The sequence below is a fragment of the Mustela nivalis genome, assembly GCF_964662115.1.
Source record: "Mustela nivalis genome assembly, chromosome: 10".
Taxonomy (NCBI): Eukaryota; Metazoa; Chordata; class Mammalia; order Carnivora; family Mustelidae; genus Mustela; species Mustela nivalis.
Window position 1 is genome coordinate 81,753,815 of NC_139029.1, and position 17,904 is coordinate 81,771,718.

The 17,904-nt window shown below is 37.8% G+C and overlaps 1 protein-coding gene across 1 annotated transcript in view; it reads left to right on the plus strand.

Moving 5' to 3' along the window:
• Positions 1–17,904, plus strand: part of SNX7 (sorting nexin 7) — a 101,004-nt gene that overhangs the window by 40,691 nt on the left and 42,409 nt on the right. The window lies entirely within an intron of this gene.

Consider the following 17,904-nt stretch of genomic DNA (forward strand, 5'->3'; position numbering starts at 1 on the left):
TGATCCCAGGGTCCTGGGATCGAGTCCCGCATCCGGCTCTCTGCTCAGCAGGGAGCCTGCTTCCTCCTCTCTCTCTGCCTGCTTCTCTGCCTGTGATCTCCGTCTGTCCAATAAATAAGTAAAATCTTAAAAAAACAAAAAGTGATATAACAAACTCGTATACTCATCACTGGGCTTCATTAATCTCCAACATTTTGGCTGCCTTTCTTCATCTGTCTCTTTTCTCGCCTCCTTTTTTCTGAAGTGTTCTCATGCTGATTTAACATTATAGTATCACCCCCAGTATTTTACTATTTATAGTTTATTGTCTTTGCATATCTTCAGAGTATCATTTTGAGCCTGGAATTATTATTCTCATTTTAAAATTGAAGAAGAGGCTTTGAAGGTGGAGTGACTCTCCCAAGTTCATATAGTTCTCAAAGCAGAAGTAGGCTCAGAGGTGTTGGTATCACTTGTCTTCCTCAGACTGTGCTGCCTCCCAGAGAGCAAGTATAAAAGTGGGAAAAATTGTGAATTGCTTTGGTTAGCTTTTACTGAATTCTCTATGATCCTTTTTTAATGTAAGGATTTTGTTCAGTATTGAGTACAATATTGAGTATGCTTATGGCAGATGTGTGGGGAGCTCTTGAAACCCCCCATTAATACTAGTATCGTAGCCCCCATCCCATCCTGGTTTGGGGTCAGCCTCTCTCTTCTCAGCTTTAATGTCCTCCCTGACTTTAATTATCTAACAAGAGATATGATTTCATACTTACTGGTTTTCTTTGTAATCCTTCTCTCCCTCCCACCTGTCATCTAAGCACCTGAAAGGCAGGAATTTTTTTATTTGATTCCTGAAGTGTTCTCAGCCCCTAAAACAGTGCTGGAAATGTGGTAGCCACTCAATAAATATTTAGTGAGTAAATGAATGAATGAAAATTGCAGTGATAGCTCTGATTCACAAAAACATACTGAAGATTTAAAGCAAGAAGTCTCGATAAATTCAGACTTTGTGTAGAACATTGAGACTTCACCAAGAAGTGACTATGAATTATCCTCATCTCCCTTAAACTGTTTTTGTTTTTCAAACTCGAGTTCTTTCTCCTGGATGGAGAGCGAATGGGCAGTGGTGGACTGCAGTGGACAGAATAGGAGAATGGCATCTGAGAGAGAAAGTAATGGGAGATGTAAAGCCAGTGGAACTAATGCTCAATGGGGAATCATTTTGCCATTACCTCAAGATGAGAAAAAAGAGGAAACCCAAGGTTAACCTTTTCTTCACAGCAAGGAATGTGTGTGTGTTTGTGTGTATGTGTGCGTGCGTGTGTGTGTGTGCGTATGTGTGTGTGTGTAGATTTAAAGAGTCACTTGGAAAGAACAAAAGAGGGAGCACATGTACAGAAATTATAATTGTATCTTTTGAACTGTGGATTCTTTTTATTTGTTAAGTAATTTTTAAAGATACTGAAATTAGCAATTAGATAAAATTTGCCCTTGACTAAATACTAGATAAAGTACAGTATTTTAAAGTTTCAGGAGAATAGTTAAATGGCTTAAAAACCAAGCATCTGTTCAGAATGGTTTATATTCATATTTTAAAGTGAAGGGAAGAGTAATTGAGATTGTTCCAACCACAAAGATATAGGAAAAAATAGTTTGGGCCCAAATATGGCTAGGCTTTCCCAACTCAACTAAAAAAACACATTTTTTTTTCATTTGACTTGCAAATATTTTGTCTTTTGCTCTATAAAAATTTCCTTGATATCTCATTATAACCTAATGATCCATCTGTATTTATGATTTCATTTTATGTGTATGTGTCATATCTACTATAAAGTATTTTTTACCTAGTTATCTGCTATGTTGTAAGATTGGAGAAATTTGAAACTTTAATTATCTGCATTATATTCTGTAAGATATTTTAAATTAAGATTTGAAACAGACACATTTAACAGACATTGCAAATGTGGTGGTTTTTTTTTTTTTTGGATACCCATCAAAACAAACAGATCCTTCCTAAAATGTATGGGGACTAATTTAATGATTTATGAATGGTACCGTTTACATTTTCACGCAGCTTATTTGTTTACAGACCTCACTTCCAAATCGCTATGTGTTATGACGGTATCTTTGGGAGAAACCTTCCAGGGTGACTCTCAAAATGAACCTGCCACGATTGGTCACAGAACAACCGGAGGGAAGTTGCTTAGAAATATGCAGGATAGGGTCACCATGGAAACGCGCCCTTGTGAGGTCCTTCTAAGGAGCCATCCTTTGCAGTCACCATGACGACCCTGGCAGAGAACTGAATATAGCAATCTAGCCTGGTTGTTTACCATGGCAACTCAAGCAGGTCCACTTTGGAGACAACCCTGGGGCCATTTCTATGGAGACCTGCTGAGGCTGCCTTTAGAGGCCCCATCAAAGTCACCTTAGGGTGGGATGCTTTATGCAAACCCAGCAAAGCAACTCATAATGAAAAGGTCTGTGAAATTAAGCTTTACCAAGAAGGGCAAAAACTTGGAGAGTTATAATTATTGGGTAGAAATTAGCAGAGTTGTAACATTTCAGAGGTCCTTTTGGGCATATCAGGTGATCATTATGTGGGCTTTGTGGCAAACGAAAACAAGGTTCTGGACTTCTACCTTGCCTGTAATTTTGTAAACTCTGTAAATGGACAATAGTATTATTTTTACTTTCTTTCATCACACAAATATGCCTACAAAAATTATGTGTTTTCCTGCAAACTAAAACAGTGCTTTCGAGTGAATTCTTTGATTATCTGGGTGGTTGTAAAGTGGCAGCTTCTTAGAGCTTGTGGTTTGTAGTTCTTATCTCATAACAATAAAGTTATTATATTAAGTTATTACCTAAACTCAGCAAAGACTTTCAGAATACCCAATTTGAAGGTCAGTTCAGCTCTTTATCTATTTAGAGTTTTGACATTTAGGCTTTGAAATTAGGGAGACATAGGATCCAATCCCAACTCATCTCATTAAGTCTGTGACCTAGGGCATGTTGCCTCACTTCTTTTAGCCTTGTTTTATCATGTATAATTTGGGGGAAAATTATTAAAATCTTTCTAATAGATTTGCTTAAGGGTTAAATGATACAATGGAAGTAAGTTATTTGACTCCTAGTAAGCACTCAGTAGTTGTTAGCTGCTGGTTTTTTGATGACTTTATAGAAGTAATATTTGAGGTGGCTCATGTAAAATGACTTCAGAATCGTTCCTTGAAGAGCAGGGAGCGTGTTACATGTACAGCCAGTATTATGAAAAGAAGTAAAAGCTCAAAAAGCATGCTAAACTTAGAAAACTAGGTTGCTGTATAGAGAGCAGGTATAGGGGAGCTGAAGAGATGCGTCTGTAAGGATACGCCACAGTCAGATAGGAAGGGAGCCTTGTTGTCTGGCAGGATGAGGACAATGGACTTGATCCTTTGGGTCGAGTGGGAGCCTGAACTGAAGAAGTAGTAAGGGAGAGAGGGGGATAAATCTGAGAGAGCTGTAAAGTGGAAGATAGAATCTAGAGCAGTTAAAGAATGAAGGGAAGCCAGTGTTTCAAGTTGTTAGTGACTCTTTGCATCTCTGGTTTGCAGGGAGGGCAGATAATGAATGGCTTTAGAGACTGAACTGTAGCATATAAAATGGAGGAGAAAATGAGAGATGTGCAACTTTATGTCCTGATAAGATGACCTTTAAGGTCGAGATATTCAGTGAAACCTGCTGACAAATGTTATTGAGGACCTACCATAAGAGAAACACTTGCAAGCAGTGGGGAGATGGCAGTTAAGAAAAGCAGACCCTCATTCTATTGGATGGAGACAAGAATAAACATTAATGAATTAAAATTTAAATTGATTGTCCTATAATGATAAGTGTGGAGAAGAGGGAGTGTTGGGGAGCAGTGAAGTTTAAAATCGGGGGTAAGGGAAGGTCTTCCCAAGAAGATGATCAAGTAAAACCTGAAAGGGGTGAGGTCTTGAGCTACATGAATATCTGGGAGAAGAGCATTTCAAGTAGAGTCCGTAAGTACAAAAGGGTAAATATGCCTGTGCGGTTCAGAAAAAGCCTGGAGACTAGGGTTGTTGGCATGGAATGAGCAAGTGGAAGAGTTATAGGAAATAAGGTCAGAGGGTCAGATCATGCACTCTGGTCTGCGTGAAATAGGAAGAGAACAGTTGAAAGAGGAGTAACACCCATGAGATGTTAAGTTATGAAACAATTACTGTGCCTGGGGAAGACAAGAGATGGTGCAAATGTGCTGGGTGCATGGGATAGGAAAACACCAGCTCTGGAGACTAGCTCTTACAATCCCACTGAGACATCAAAGCTTGGACCAGGGTGAAAGTGGTGTGAAGTGGTCAGATTCAAGATTTTTGCGAAGGTAGAGCTGTATGCTATTTGGGCATCTATGGATTGTGAGTGGGCAAGGACGACTCCAAGGTTTTGGGCCTGAGCAACTGGAATTGGCCTGAATTGAATTAGCAGATAGTATATAAAGCCATGAGATTTGCTGAGGTCACTAATAGATGAGAAAAAGAGAGGTCCCAGGACTTAATGGGACTGAGCCATGGCATATTCCCATATTAAAAACCAGAGAAGGGGGCTCCTGAGTGGCTTAGTGGGTTAAAGCCTCTGCCTTCGGCTCAGGGTCATGATCACAGGGTCCTGGGATCGAGCCCTGCATCAGGCTCACTGCTCCGCAGGGAGCCTGCTTCCTCCTCTCTCTGCTTGCCTCTCTGCCTACTTGTGATCTTTGTCCATTGAATAAATAAATAAAATCTTAAAAAAAAAAAAAAAAAGAGAAGGATTAGCCGGTGGGGAGAAAGAAAGGAAATTTATACGCTTTGGCTGCTGGTAAATGATTGGACCAACACTATGAACTCAACAGATTTATTAAGGGTCATTCAACTTTTTAGCCACTTCTCCATTACGAGGCATTTATAAAAACAGCTTGATACAGAATAGTTAAATAGGGATAATGAAGTACTTCGAGAAAAATCGAGGGTTCTATTATGTGCCCCAATAAAGAAGATGCTCAGTGAAATAGATACTGCTCCAAGTAAGAGAATTTCTGACTATGGAGATAAAAGTATAATAGTAACTGAGATTATGAGGAAAATTCAGATATTTGAGGGAATTGTGGTTTTTGCAGTTTCGTTATTAAGTTTTCAGAATCAGAGCTTCTGTTGGAGAATGCTTATTCACTTCGCTGCTTAACTGCAAGATAAGTCAGGTTCATCTGTTGTGCTAAATAATGCTGCATATCCATTTTATTTTTGTTTTTATTTTTGAATGGATGATTTATAGTTTTCCACTCAAAGCAGCATTCAAATATAAATGAATATGAATACATTTGACATTTAGCAATATGTGCATAGAGTCTGAGAGTTGGATCTAGATATAATGCCATAGCTGTTGAGCCGTGTATTTATGTGAGAAAAAAAAAATGCATTTTCATAAGATCATTATGATCCAGATTTGCATATAGCCACATTCAGTAGATGCAAACAGATACCAAATTTATTCAAGCTGGTCTTTGCTCTGTATGACTTGCTATTTTTGAACCACTATTTTACTCTTGTCCTCAAAGAGCGGCTATTAATCTTCAAGTGTTCTTAAAAGTGTACTAAATGCTGCACAAAGCGAGACTGGCTTTCTTCTAAGCTTCTAGGAAATGAGAGTATTGACATAACTTCTTTTTTTATGTGGTGGGGAGGGGGCAGAGGTCCCTTCTACCTTTTCTTGGATATTTATTGTCTTCCCTCTCTCCCCTGACCTTTTTACAAATTTATGCCTATATGCCTCATTCCTGTATTCCTGTATGCCTCATTTCTTAGTATCGGTTTTCCTCTCTCTGCTTTTTTGTCCGTTTGCATCTTTGTGTGTGTCTCTCACATACACACAGGTACACACATGTGCATGTACCACACTCATCCAGTGGTGATGGATGTAACACTAGCCAGTGGAAGGAAAAGGGACTTTTTTCTTGCATATTTCCTTTTATCCATTTATTCTAGAAGGCATCCAGCAGACTTTTCCTTGTTTTTCAGAAGCCAGAGTTGTGAAAAGTCCGTGATTGAGACGGTTACTTAGAGTGGGAATGTGGCCATCAGAATTGACTTAGATAAGCCAACAGTATGCTCCGTGATCCACATGCCAGAAGAAAACCAGGGCTCTTTCAGGTAGTAAGAAGGGGAGGGGAGAATGGATTCTGGGTGAACAACTAATAGACATGTGCCACAAATACACAGTGTAGCACATATCGGAGTAGTATACCACAGCTGGGGGGGAGTTAGGGACGGCAGAATGGGGGAGGCTACAATCAAAATGGCCCTCAGCAGCTTCTCCTCCCAGAACAGAGTCCCCTCAGAATTCCTCTCCCTCTATACCTTCACTGGCAGGCCTCTCATTCAGGGCATCATTGATTTGAGTGGGGGAGGGGGGAACCTGTACTCCTATTTATATAGTCCTATAAAGGAGGCTGGTGGATATTTAAGTCAATGGTAAATGTCATGTCTACCTTATGAGTAAGAGTCTGTTGAGTCTGGGATCTCCATCTGAAATTATACCATATTACTTTCCCCTTCTAACATTTATTTTTATGTTCCTGGCACTTCTAAGTAGAGCCATCCCTGCAAAGTATTTCACACAGGGTCTCAAACCCAATTGCACAGCTGCATGTAATTTCAAGCACAGTACTGTGATCCTTTGTAATTTTAGGCAAGTTACTTATATCCTCCTTCTTTAATTTCCTCAACTGTAACAGTTGTGGGGAGTATCTTCCCCAGAGTGTTGTTAAATCAACATCCGAAAACTCTTAGTCCAGTGCCTAAATGGTGTTAGACCGTAAATATGTTTATGAGCAATATTAGAAGAACTTTCTTTGAAGTATGTATTGGATGTTTCATTATTCTGGAGCAGAGTTCAAGTATGGCTATAGTTTCACTTCTTGAACCTTCACAATGTCAAAAAATATGTATTTTTTAAAAAGAGGCAGCAGTTAACTTGGCTGAAAAGTGACTGTTCCCAGTGACCTCATCTAGCCACTCTAGGTAATTGACTAGATACTTTATTTATTTATTTAATATTTCATTTATTTGACAGAGATCAGAAGCAGGCAGAGAGGCAGGCAGAGAGAGAGATGGGGAAGCAGGCTCCCCACTGAGCAGAGAACCCGACGCGGGGCTCAATCCCAGGACCCTGGGATCATGACCTGAGCCGAAGGCAGTGGCTTAACCCACTGAGCCACCCAGGGGCCTCTTGACTAGATACTTTAAAATGTATCTGAATTAGTACAATCAAAAAATTGTGTTTTGGACTGCAGAGGGTTATTGTAACTAAACTGTACTTGGTATTGTGCCATTGATTTATAATGAAGGACATTTTAAGAAGGAGAACCATAAATCCCTTTATGAGAAGCATCAACATCACTGACTACATTTTATTTTTCATTTATGAGGACTCTTGAGAAAAGTTTCATCTTTATGTCTCAGCATCAGCAATAGGATCTAATTTCTCCTGAGCCATTAGCTTTTTTTTTCAGTATATACACATCAGGTTTTATGCCTGATCCTATCACACCCTTTACATCACTTCCTAGGCTATTAAGAACCCCAATTCAGATCCAGTTTTATGTGGCAAATAAATGTTTCTTTTGTGTGTCACCTTCACCCCTGGCTTTAACTGTGTTTTTCCCCTACTCTTAGTTTTCCTTTGCACTAGTGCCTTTATCAACTTAAGGGGTTTAAGCTAGTTGTAGATTATAACTTTTGAGGCCATCTCAAATCTAATATGGAACAAGTGAGAAACAGCAATAAAAAGAATTAAACTATTTCAAATCAACTAAAAAATCAACACATTTTTTATAATATATTTGTGACAAGAAGCATTTTTTAGTCTATTTTTTTTGGAACCGACGAACACTAGCACGTCTATTGAACGCTTGCTGGCTCATGTTAACTTTTACCAAGAAAATTAGTCAGGAGATATTTGGAGGTGACGTGAAAAACTTGAATTACTTCCAGAAATTTTTACCTATGGAATTTTCTTAGAGAATGTATTACATTTTAATGTTTACTGTTTTGAAAAAGAAGAACACATAAACCTACAGTCTTGATGAATAAGGCTTGTGTATATTTGTGGTGGGTGAGGGTAGAAGGAAGGAGGAGACAATGGAAGACTGTAAAAAAGCAGAGGCAGTGTAACATTGTGGTAGATGATTTTCTAAAGGAAGATTGTTAGCTCCCTGTCTTTCTCTAGGAACATTTTCCCCCCACTGTTTTAACTGCAACAGAAAAAGTAACAAATGGATAAGTGAAAGAAGTGGTTTTACATTCTAGCCATTTCTTCTCGGGATTTAAGAAATTCTACTAAGGGTGCCCTTGTGGATTTGTGGTTTGGTCTGTGGAGTTCTGCGCACCGTAGATATAATAGTTTGAATAGCTGTCCCATATAGAAACTCAAAATAGATTCAATTTCCTTTTAATTTGGACTTTTTGTTAATAAGAAATATGTCCTAAGGGCCTATCTTACATATCTCTTTCACTCCCGGCCCTGCCTGGGCACTCAATAAATATTTGATTATGCTTAGAGCAATAACACACTGAGAGTCTGAAGCCTGGAGAGAGCTTTGATTCACTTTTACTTAACTTGTGACCTTAATCAGACATTAATTATTCTTTACCCATGAACATGCAGAAATAATACTTACTTTGAAGAAAATTTTTTTGAAGATGAATTAATGTTTATAAATCTAGAGCTTGTGTCAGTAAAAATTTTGGTTAAGTTAGAGGAAGAAAGTATAAAAGAATAATATGCTAGGGAAGATATAATGGTACCATGAAACATGTTATTTAAAGTATGAATCATTTAAATAGGACTTCTAAAAAAAAAAAAACACTGTATTGCCACAAAGAAATTCAGTAGTTTTTCTTCTAGAACAGTGCTGGATCACTAAATTAAGTGCATTTTGATTTGTTAAATTTCTAGGTTTTGGAAAGGAAACATTTTTTCCTCTATTAAATCATAGTCAATAGGGCTGTAAGTTTAGGGGGAGATAACCTGTCAAAGCACCATTCAACTTTCAAAGAGGTTCTAGACCCAAACTAGTGCTTTGCATTATATATGCATATTTTGCATCTGTTTAGTACCTGTTGTGTGCCAGGCACTGTGCTGATCATTTGCATGTATTATTGAATGTATAATACTGTGAGGTCAGTAGTAGTTTATTCCCATTTTGTAGATGAGAAAATCGAGGCCTAGCTTCTCAGTCAGCCAAAAGTTATTAGCTTCTTCCTCCTTGTCCAAGCACTTGGCTATGGGGAAGTTGCAGGGATGGGGACCGAAAAAGCCCCTCTCCTAAAAGGTGATTATAGTCTACTTGGGGGATACTGAAAATAAAGGAAAAAGCAACAAATGACTATGATAATTTGATAAACAGATTAAATAAATTCAATAATAGTAAACTTAAATTAAATTAAATAATTTAATAAATAATGAAGAGACTAAAACTGGATGATGTGATAGAGAATGCTAGGAAGGGAAGAGAAGGCCTTTCTGAAAAGGTAACATTGAGGACAGGTGAAGGCTGATAAGGGTCATTCATTCCAAAGATCTGGACCCAAGTGTCCTAAGAAGAATCCATGCAAAGCTCTGAAATGGATATGGGCTCTGCATGTTCTGGGAGCTCAGTTACAGCGAGTGTAGCGGGAGTACAGAAGACGAAGGGGCAGAGGTTGGGGACGAGGACTGAGCAAGCAGGATAAGAACACGTAGGTCTTGGGTTTTATTCTAGTCGCTGTGGGGAGCTACTGACAAGTACCAAGAAGGGAAGACTTATGGTGTGGTAAATTGGGTGCTTTGAAGTTTGGTATTTTTTAAATCTTAATTGACTTATAGAAAATTGTAAGGACAGTTCAAAGATCTTTTTTTTACCCCCTTGAACCATTGGGAAGTCAATTACAATCCCTATACTTAGGACTCCTTGATGGTGCACGTTTCTTACACACAAGGATACTCTCCTACATAGCCATAATACAAATAGCAGTATGAATAAATTATCATTGGAACATGACTTTCATCTAATGCTCAGACCCCATTCAGATTTTGCCAGGGTTCTGCAATGTTATTGACAGCATTGAGTTACATGTCTTCTTCAGTCGGCAACAGGTCTTTCATCTTTCCTTGACTCTCATGACCCTTTCACTGTAGAGGCTAGTGATTGTTCAGAATACCTCCAATACCAGCTTGTTTGATTTGTTCCTTATGATTAGCTTTAAATTATCAATCTTTGACAGGAATATTGCTCAAGTGATGCTGTGATCTTCTCATTGATCTCTGTCAGGTAGCACAGGATTTTTATTTGGCCAGTTAATGACATTGTCCTCTTGGATCAGCTGACGAAGGTGTTGTCTGCCCAGCTTCTCTGCTGTAAAAATCAGTCATTTCCCTTTATAGGTAATAAACACTTTGTGCAGGACTACTTTGAGACTATATAATTCCACCATTACTAATCATACTCTAAACTTCCAATTGATTCATGTGTGTATGTGTGTGTTGTGGTTTTCTGTTAGTCAGTAGCTCTATTACTATCCCTATGTATTTTGATATGCAAATTGCCCCCAATTTACCTAATAAGGCAGTTTTCAAGCTTTTTTTTTTTTTTTTTCCTTTTTGACATGCTCCCATCATTGTTTCTCATACAACAAAATGTTCCAGGCTGTTGTACTTTTCTTGCCCTCAGTCCTTTTTCTAATAAGCCCTGGTTACTTTTAGTTGAAAAAACTATATTTAGAATACAGTATCTTGGCATATGGGCGCTTGGGTGGCTCATTCAGTTAAGCATCTGCCTTGGACTCAGTTCATGATTTGGGGGTCCTGGGATTAAGCCCTGCTTCAGGCTCTCTGTTCAGCAGATAGTCTGCTTCTCCCTCTCTCTCCCTTTGTGATCTCTCTCACTTTCACTCTCTCAAATAAATAAATAAAATCTTAAAAAACAAAAAAAGAATATGGTATCATGGCATTGGGTATGTTTGTTGCTAGTGAGGTGTCACTAAATCCAAGGCCTGAGTGGATAGAGATAGGGAATATATCTGTGTGTAACCACACACACACATATTTATATCTGTATTTATTTGTCCAATTATATATATTAAAAATAGAATTCATACCAATGTCTCTAATTCAGATTCAGTGTCACAAGGCCTTGCTCCATTTTTAATTTGCTTATTTGTAGTTCTCTTTGACAATGAGAACCAGTGCCCATTATCCTTCATCAATCCTGTTTGATCAATCCTTTGTTTGTAACCAGTCTTACGTGGGTTTTGTCATCTTCTTTCCTACCTACCTTCTTCTTTCCTACCTACCTTCCTTCTTACCTACCTCACTCCACATGGGATTTTGTATCCTAAGCTTGGCCACACCCATCCAAGAGCATCTTTACACTCTAGAATTCTGTTTCCCCATGCCAGCCCCCCACCCCCCAGCCCCCAAAATAAGGCTGGGTTTTAATTTTCCATTCCAGACCACTTTTTGCAGGGATTACTTTATCATCTTGCAAATGCTTTGGTATCCTGCTTTGGGCCACCCTTACCTCTCTTCCTCCACCAGCATGGACAGCCGCTTTGCTCTGCCCCACCAAGTAAGTTTCAGGACTGAATTGTTCAGGAAGAGAAAGGGAAATGGAAGAACTTGCATTTGCTTTCAGATACCCACTCTGTTTCCTGCCTGGGAAACAAAAAGACCTGCTGAGTCCAGTACAATAGGAAGATGATGATGGCATAAACTAACGCAGTTGTCATGGAGATTTTGATATGAAAGGTTAAGTGATTTGTGCACAGTTAATGCAGCTAGTTCACCAGCAGACCAGACCTATAACCTGGCTCTACACACCCAGTTCTCTTATAAATACCATTTTTTTTTTCCTGATGGGTGGGCCAGAAGCCAAGAGAATCTGAAGACAAATAACAGTTATTTTCTACTACAATTAAAACAGAAAGGAATTTTAGGAATTCAGTGCTTTCTCCTTTTATCCCCTCCTAAAAATCATATATAGAAATCATGATACTTTGGAAATTGCAACTTGAAAACACTTTGGAACATATAGAGTTGTTGATGATCTCAGAAACTTGAAATTCTTTTTGTCTTCTTTTAAGGAATTATGATATAGAATTTTATTTTACCAGGTCAGTATGTTATGCTAAAACTAACATGATGATGATGATGGTAACACTTAGTATTTCTTGAGTACTTTCTGTGCTTCTAAGTGCTGTCTATGTATTATCTCATGTCTCACACCGTACAGTGAGGGAGGTACTCTTACTTCCTCATTTTACAAATGTGAAAACCAAGGCATAAAGTTCCTGACACAGTGTTGTACGTGTTGGAGTTATCGTAGCAGGACTCCAGAAAGTATGCTATAAACTGTATTCCAATTAGATTAGGTTAGATATAAAACTGTATTCTAGGGCAACACGTGAAAAGATGCTTATCAACATTGCTTCAAGTAACTAATATCAATCAGTTAGAGTTTGCATGTGTGATAAATTCTATTTGCCATTTCTGCTGCAGAACATTAATGGTGATTTCGAAATCTTCCGTCACAGTGAACTGGCAGTTTTCACGGCACTAATTTTATAGTAAATTGACCTGCTTTGCTTATCTCTCACTAAAAAGAAGGTGTGAAATGAATTAAAGAGGCACAATTTCTTCCCTGATGTGTGTCAGTGGTTCTCAGTAGCCATGTGGCCTGAGAAGGGGTATGAGTTCAGGATCAATAGGGCATTTTTCAAAATATACAAACATGCAGATGTTCTGCCCTGCCAGGAGACCCTCTGATCTAGAAGCTTTTAATTTAAAATGAGTAAGAAAGAAGAAAGAGAAATGTGTTCAAAACAAATCTTTCATGTATTAAAAGAGCTGGCGCAGAGCTTACACCAGGAAAATGCTGGACATCTTATGGAGAGTCCATAAATGAAGCTGTGGAAAGGGCGTGGACACATACATACCAGATACGGTCATCATGATCACCTGGAGAGATGCAAATGTGAGTCCCCCAGGACACACGTTTCCCAATGACGATCACTCACAGACAAGGTTTTTGTCCAATGTCAAATTTTTAGTTATAACATTTAGATTAACTTAGTTATACACATTTAAGATCGCATGTATATATGAAGGTGTGGTTTTCTAATATTAAGTAATATTAGAATTAGTAATAATTAAATGAATTAAATAAAATATTAGTGTAGAAGTATCACCTTTTTCCACTCACTTGCATCTTCAACATTTCTTTTGAGTCATGAGTCTCTTTTCATTGGAGAAGGTTATATATTCATACAGTTCAATAATCAGGAAAAGGAGTCCAGATTTCTTTATTTCTGTGCCTTACTTTTGAATCCTTACGTGATATGTCCCTACAGATATTATTTCCACCATCAGTACTCATTTAGATGACTTTAGAAACTTCAACATTTCATTTCTCCCCAAACATGTATACTTTTGATCTCTCATGTAAGAACTTAGCATGTTGTTTAAAAAAAAAAAAAAACTAAACTAAACTAAAATGATTTAAATAGGTAATACCTTCACATGGTTCAAAATATATAAATTTTAAAACTCACATTTAGTAAGTCTTCTTCCCATCCCTGTATCCTTGGTCCGTCAGTTCCCACCACCCACATTACAAGTGCATGCTGTCGTTAGTTACTTTTCTGGCCTCCCGTGTTTCTTCATGGATGTACAACAAATACAAATATACATCCTAATTTCCCTTTTCTTAATGAATGTGGTAATATGCTATAAAGTTTTGGCACTTTGCTTTATTAATATAATACACTGTCTTAGACAGCATTATAGTCACTGGACTTTTATAGCTACATGGTATTCCATTGTATGAACGTATCAAAATTAACTTAACTCCTGCTCACGCCTGTTTACTTCTAATCTTTTGCTGCTATAAACAACCTTTCCGTGAATAACCTCATACAAATATTTTATAAATGCACCGGTAGATCTATAGAATAAATACCTAGAGGTTAAATTGCTGAATCAGAGGCTATTCAATTTTGAAATTTCCTTACTAAATGTGGAATCTTGGACAAAGGACAAAGGAGCTAACTTCTTGTCCTTGATTGAGTTTATTAGTTTGTAGGATAGAAATAACAGTACCTAGCTCACAGGGCCAAATGTGTTAATATATACAAGGTGCTTAGAATAGTGTCTGGTCCAGAGGAAGGTGCAAAAGAATTAGCTGTTGCTGTTATTGTTGTTGTTGTTGTTATTATTACCACCAAATTGCTTTTCCTGGGGAGAATTGTTTACATTCTCACCAGGATGTTTTTGATTGCCTGTTTATTCCTGTACCCTCCACCCTAGGCTTATCAGTGTTAAACTAGAATGCTCCCATCTGGTAAGTGAAGAGTGGTAGTTTTAATTTGTGTTTCTCTTATGATGAGTGGGATTAAGAATTTTTTTATGTTTAATTGTATTAAATTTACCTTTAATTTATGTAAAATAAATTCCTTTGATCCACCTGTTGGTTAAGCCCTACAACCGTACTGTTTCAATAATGAAGGTTTTAGAACATATTTTATATTTTATGGGACTAGTCTATCTCCACTTGTTGCTCTTTTTGTCTATTTGCAGTGTTTTTAAAAGTAGACTTTAAAAATAATATTTGTAATGATCAATGATCAAACACTTGAATTATGAGTCATTTCCTAGAGATAATTAATGTGTTGTCATATTAAAAAAAACCCTAATCCCATTAGTGGCCTATTAGTGGATGGATACATATCCAAAAGTACCATTAACTGAGTTTGTTTCAGGCTAATATTTCTTCCAATTTTTTTCATTTTTTTAATGAAAAATGAACTAATTCAGAAATATTCAATAATATGAGAGGCTTTTTAGGAAAACGGGAGCAGTACTAAAGGATACCTGTGTAAGAGAGAACAACTAACTTAGAGACTTGAGCATATCTGTTATTCCAGTTATATTAGTCAGAGCTTTCCAAAGCTGTGCTGAACAAGATAGTACCCACTAGTCACCTGGGGCTATTCACAATTATATTTGGATTAGTTAAAATTAAATACAATTTAAAACTCAGTTCTTCGATTGAACTAACTGTATTTCAGGAATCATGTACAGCTATTGCTGCTATTCTGGGCACTCCAGAATAGAACATTTTTGTCATCACAGAAAGTTCCATTGGCTAACTCTGTTCCAGAATATGTTACAAGAGCTGTTTTTTATGTATAGTAATTTGGTTGATTTGGTCAAAGAGGGAAGGTCATATCTAATGTAGGTTTTAAGTTTGGTAGAAATTCAGATGGAAAAGAGATGAATGTCTGAAGGAAACATCAAGAGAATTCACTTGACTAAATGTGTAATGTAACAATACTTAGCAAGATAACATGTAGTCACTAGACTTTTTGATCACATGCTTCATCACTTAAATATTTCTGAGCACACCACCTATTATATGTACATTTTAAATCCACAAATAATCAAGTCATACTACTAGACTCATGTATTTTTTTGTATTATAAACTATGCAAATAAGTTAAAAGCATTGAATAAGAATTAAATATAAGGTTGTCAAGAGATACATACTTCCAGTTATAAAATAAAAAAAGTCATGGTGATGTAATGTTCAGTATGGTAACTATAGTTAACGACACTATATTATATATTTGAAAGGTGCTGAGAGAGTACATCTTTTTTTCTTTTTTTTAATTTTTTATTTTTTATAAACATATATTTTTATCCCCAGGGGTACAGGTCTGTGAATCACCAGGTTTACACACTTCACAGCACTCACCAAAGCACATACCCTCCCCAATGTCCATAACCCCACCCCCCTTCTCCTAACCCCCCTCCCCCCAGCAACCCTCAGTTTGTTTTGTGAGATTAAGAGTCACTTATGGTTTGTCTCCCTCCCAATCCCATCTTGTTTCATCGATTCTTCTCCTACACACTTAAGCCCCCATGTTGCATCACCACTTCCTCATATCAGGGAGATCATATGATAGTTGTCTTTCTCTGCTTGACTTATTTCACTAAGCATGATACGCTCCAGTTCCATCCATGTTGTTGCAATGGCAAGATTTCATTTCTTTTGATGGCTGCATAGTATTCCATCATGTATATATACCACATCTTCTTGATCCATTCATCTGTTGATGGACATCTAGGTTCTTTTCATAGTTTGGCTATTGTGGACATTGCTGCTATAAACATTCGGGTGCACATGCCCCTTCGGATCACTACATTTGTATCTTTAGGGTAAATACCCAGTAGTGCAATTGCTGGGTCATAGGGCAGTTCTATTTTCAACATTTTGAGGAACCTCCATGCTGTTTTCCAGAGTGGTTGCACCAGCTTGCATTCCCACCAACAGTGTAGGAGGGTTCCCCTTTCTCCGCATCCTCGCCAGCATCTGTCATTTCCTGACTTGTTGATTTTAGCCATTCTGACTGGTGTGAGGTGATATCTCATTGTGGTTTTGATTTGTATTTCCCTGATGCCGAGTGATATGGAGCACTTTTTCATGTGTCTGTTGGCCATCTGGATGTCTTCTTTGCAGAAATGTCTGTTCATGTATTCTGCCCATTTCTTGATTGGATTATTTGTTCTATAGGTGTTGAGTTTGCTAAGTTCTTTATAGATTTTGGACACTAGTCCTTTATCTGATATGTCGTTTGCAAATATCTTCTCCCATTCTGTCAGTTGTCTTTTGATTTTGTTAACTGTTTCCTTTGCTGTGCAAAAGCTTTTTTTTTTTTTTTAAAGATTTTATTTATTTATTTGACAGAGAGAGGTCACAAGTAGGCATAGAGGCAGGCAGAGAGAGAGAGAGAGGAGGAAGCAGGCTCCTTGCTGAGCAGAGAGCCCGATGCGGGACTCGATCCCAGGACCCCGAGATCACGACCCGAGCCGAAGGCAGCAGCTTAACCCACTGAGCCACCCAGGCGCCCCAACTGTGCAAAAGCTTTTGATCTTGATGAAATCCCAATAGTTCATTTTTGCCCTTGCTTCCCTTGCCTTTGGCGATGTTCCTAGGAAGATGTTGCTGTGCCTGAGGTCGAAGAAGTTGCTGCCTGTGTTGAGAGAGTAGATCTTAAAAGTTCTCATCACAAGAAAAAAAATGTGTAACTCTGAGTGGTGATGGATGTTAACCAGACTTATTGTGGTTATCACTTTAACATATGTACAGATACTGAGTTGTTATGTTGTATACCTGAAACTAATATAATGTTATATGTCAGTTAAAAAGAAAAGATTTACATGCAGATGGAAGTTCCTTTGTGTAGCTCTGAGAGCTGTTTTCTCATGCACTGAAGTTCACTGGCCCATTTTGGAGTTGAGTAGTGTTTTGAGGGTTGGATCACAAGTTAGAGAACCCAGGTTTCAGAAAGAAGTTACAGAAAAAGTCACTGAGACCTCAAAAGCCTTACTTTTTTCTTGTTGGTAAAATGGGAAAAATAACGTTTGCCTTATAAGTGAGAATTAAATGAGATAATATGTGAGGTATTGTTTGGTTAAGCAATGAATAAAATAAAAGTCTCTTTTGATAGAAAATTGTAGAGCCTATAAAGACTTGTAAAAGACATGTTTAGATTTTGCATTGAAATAACTTTTAATCTCAGTACAACCTAATGATAATAAAGCATATTGCTTTACTAAGCTTAGATTATGCTTTTCAGAAACAAACACAGGAAATTATTACATTGGTCAAAGATCTTGATTTTTTTTTAAAATTTTTATTTATCTACTTGACAGAGAGATCACAAATAGGCAAAGAGAGAGGGGGAAGCAGGCTCCCCGCCGATGCGGGGCTTGATCCCAGGACACTGAGATCATGACCTGAGCTAAAGGCAGAGGCTTAACCTACTGAGCCACTCAGGTATCCCCTTGACT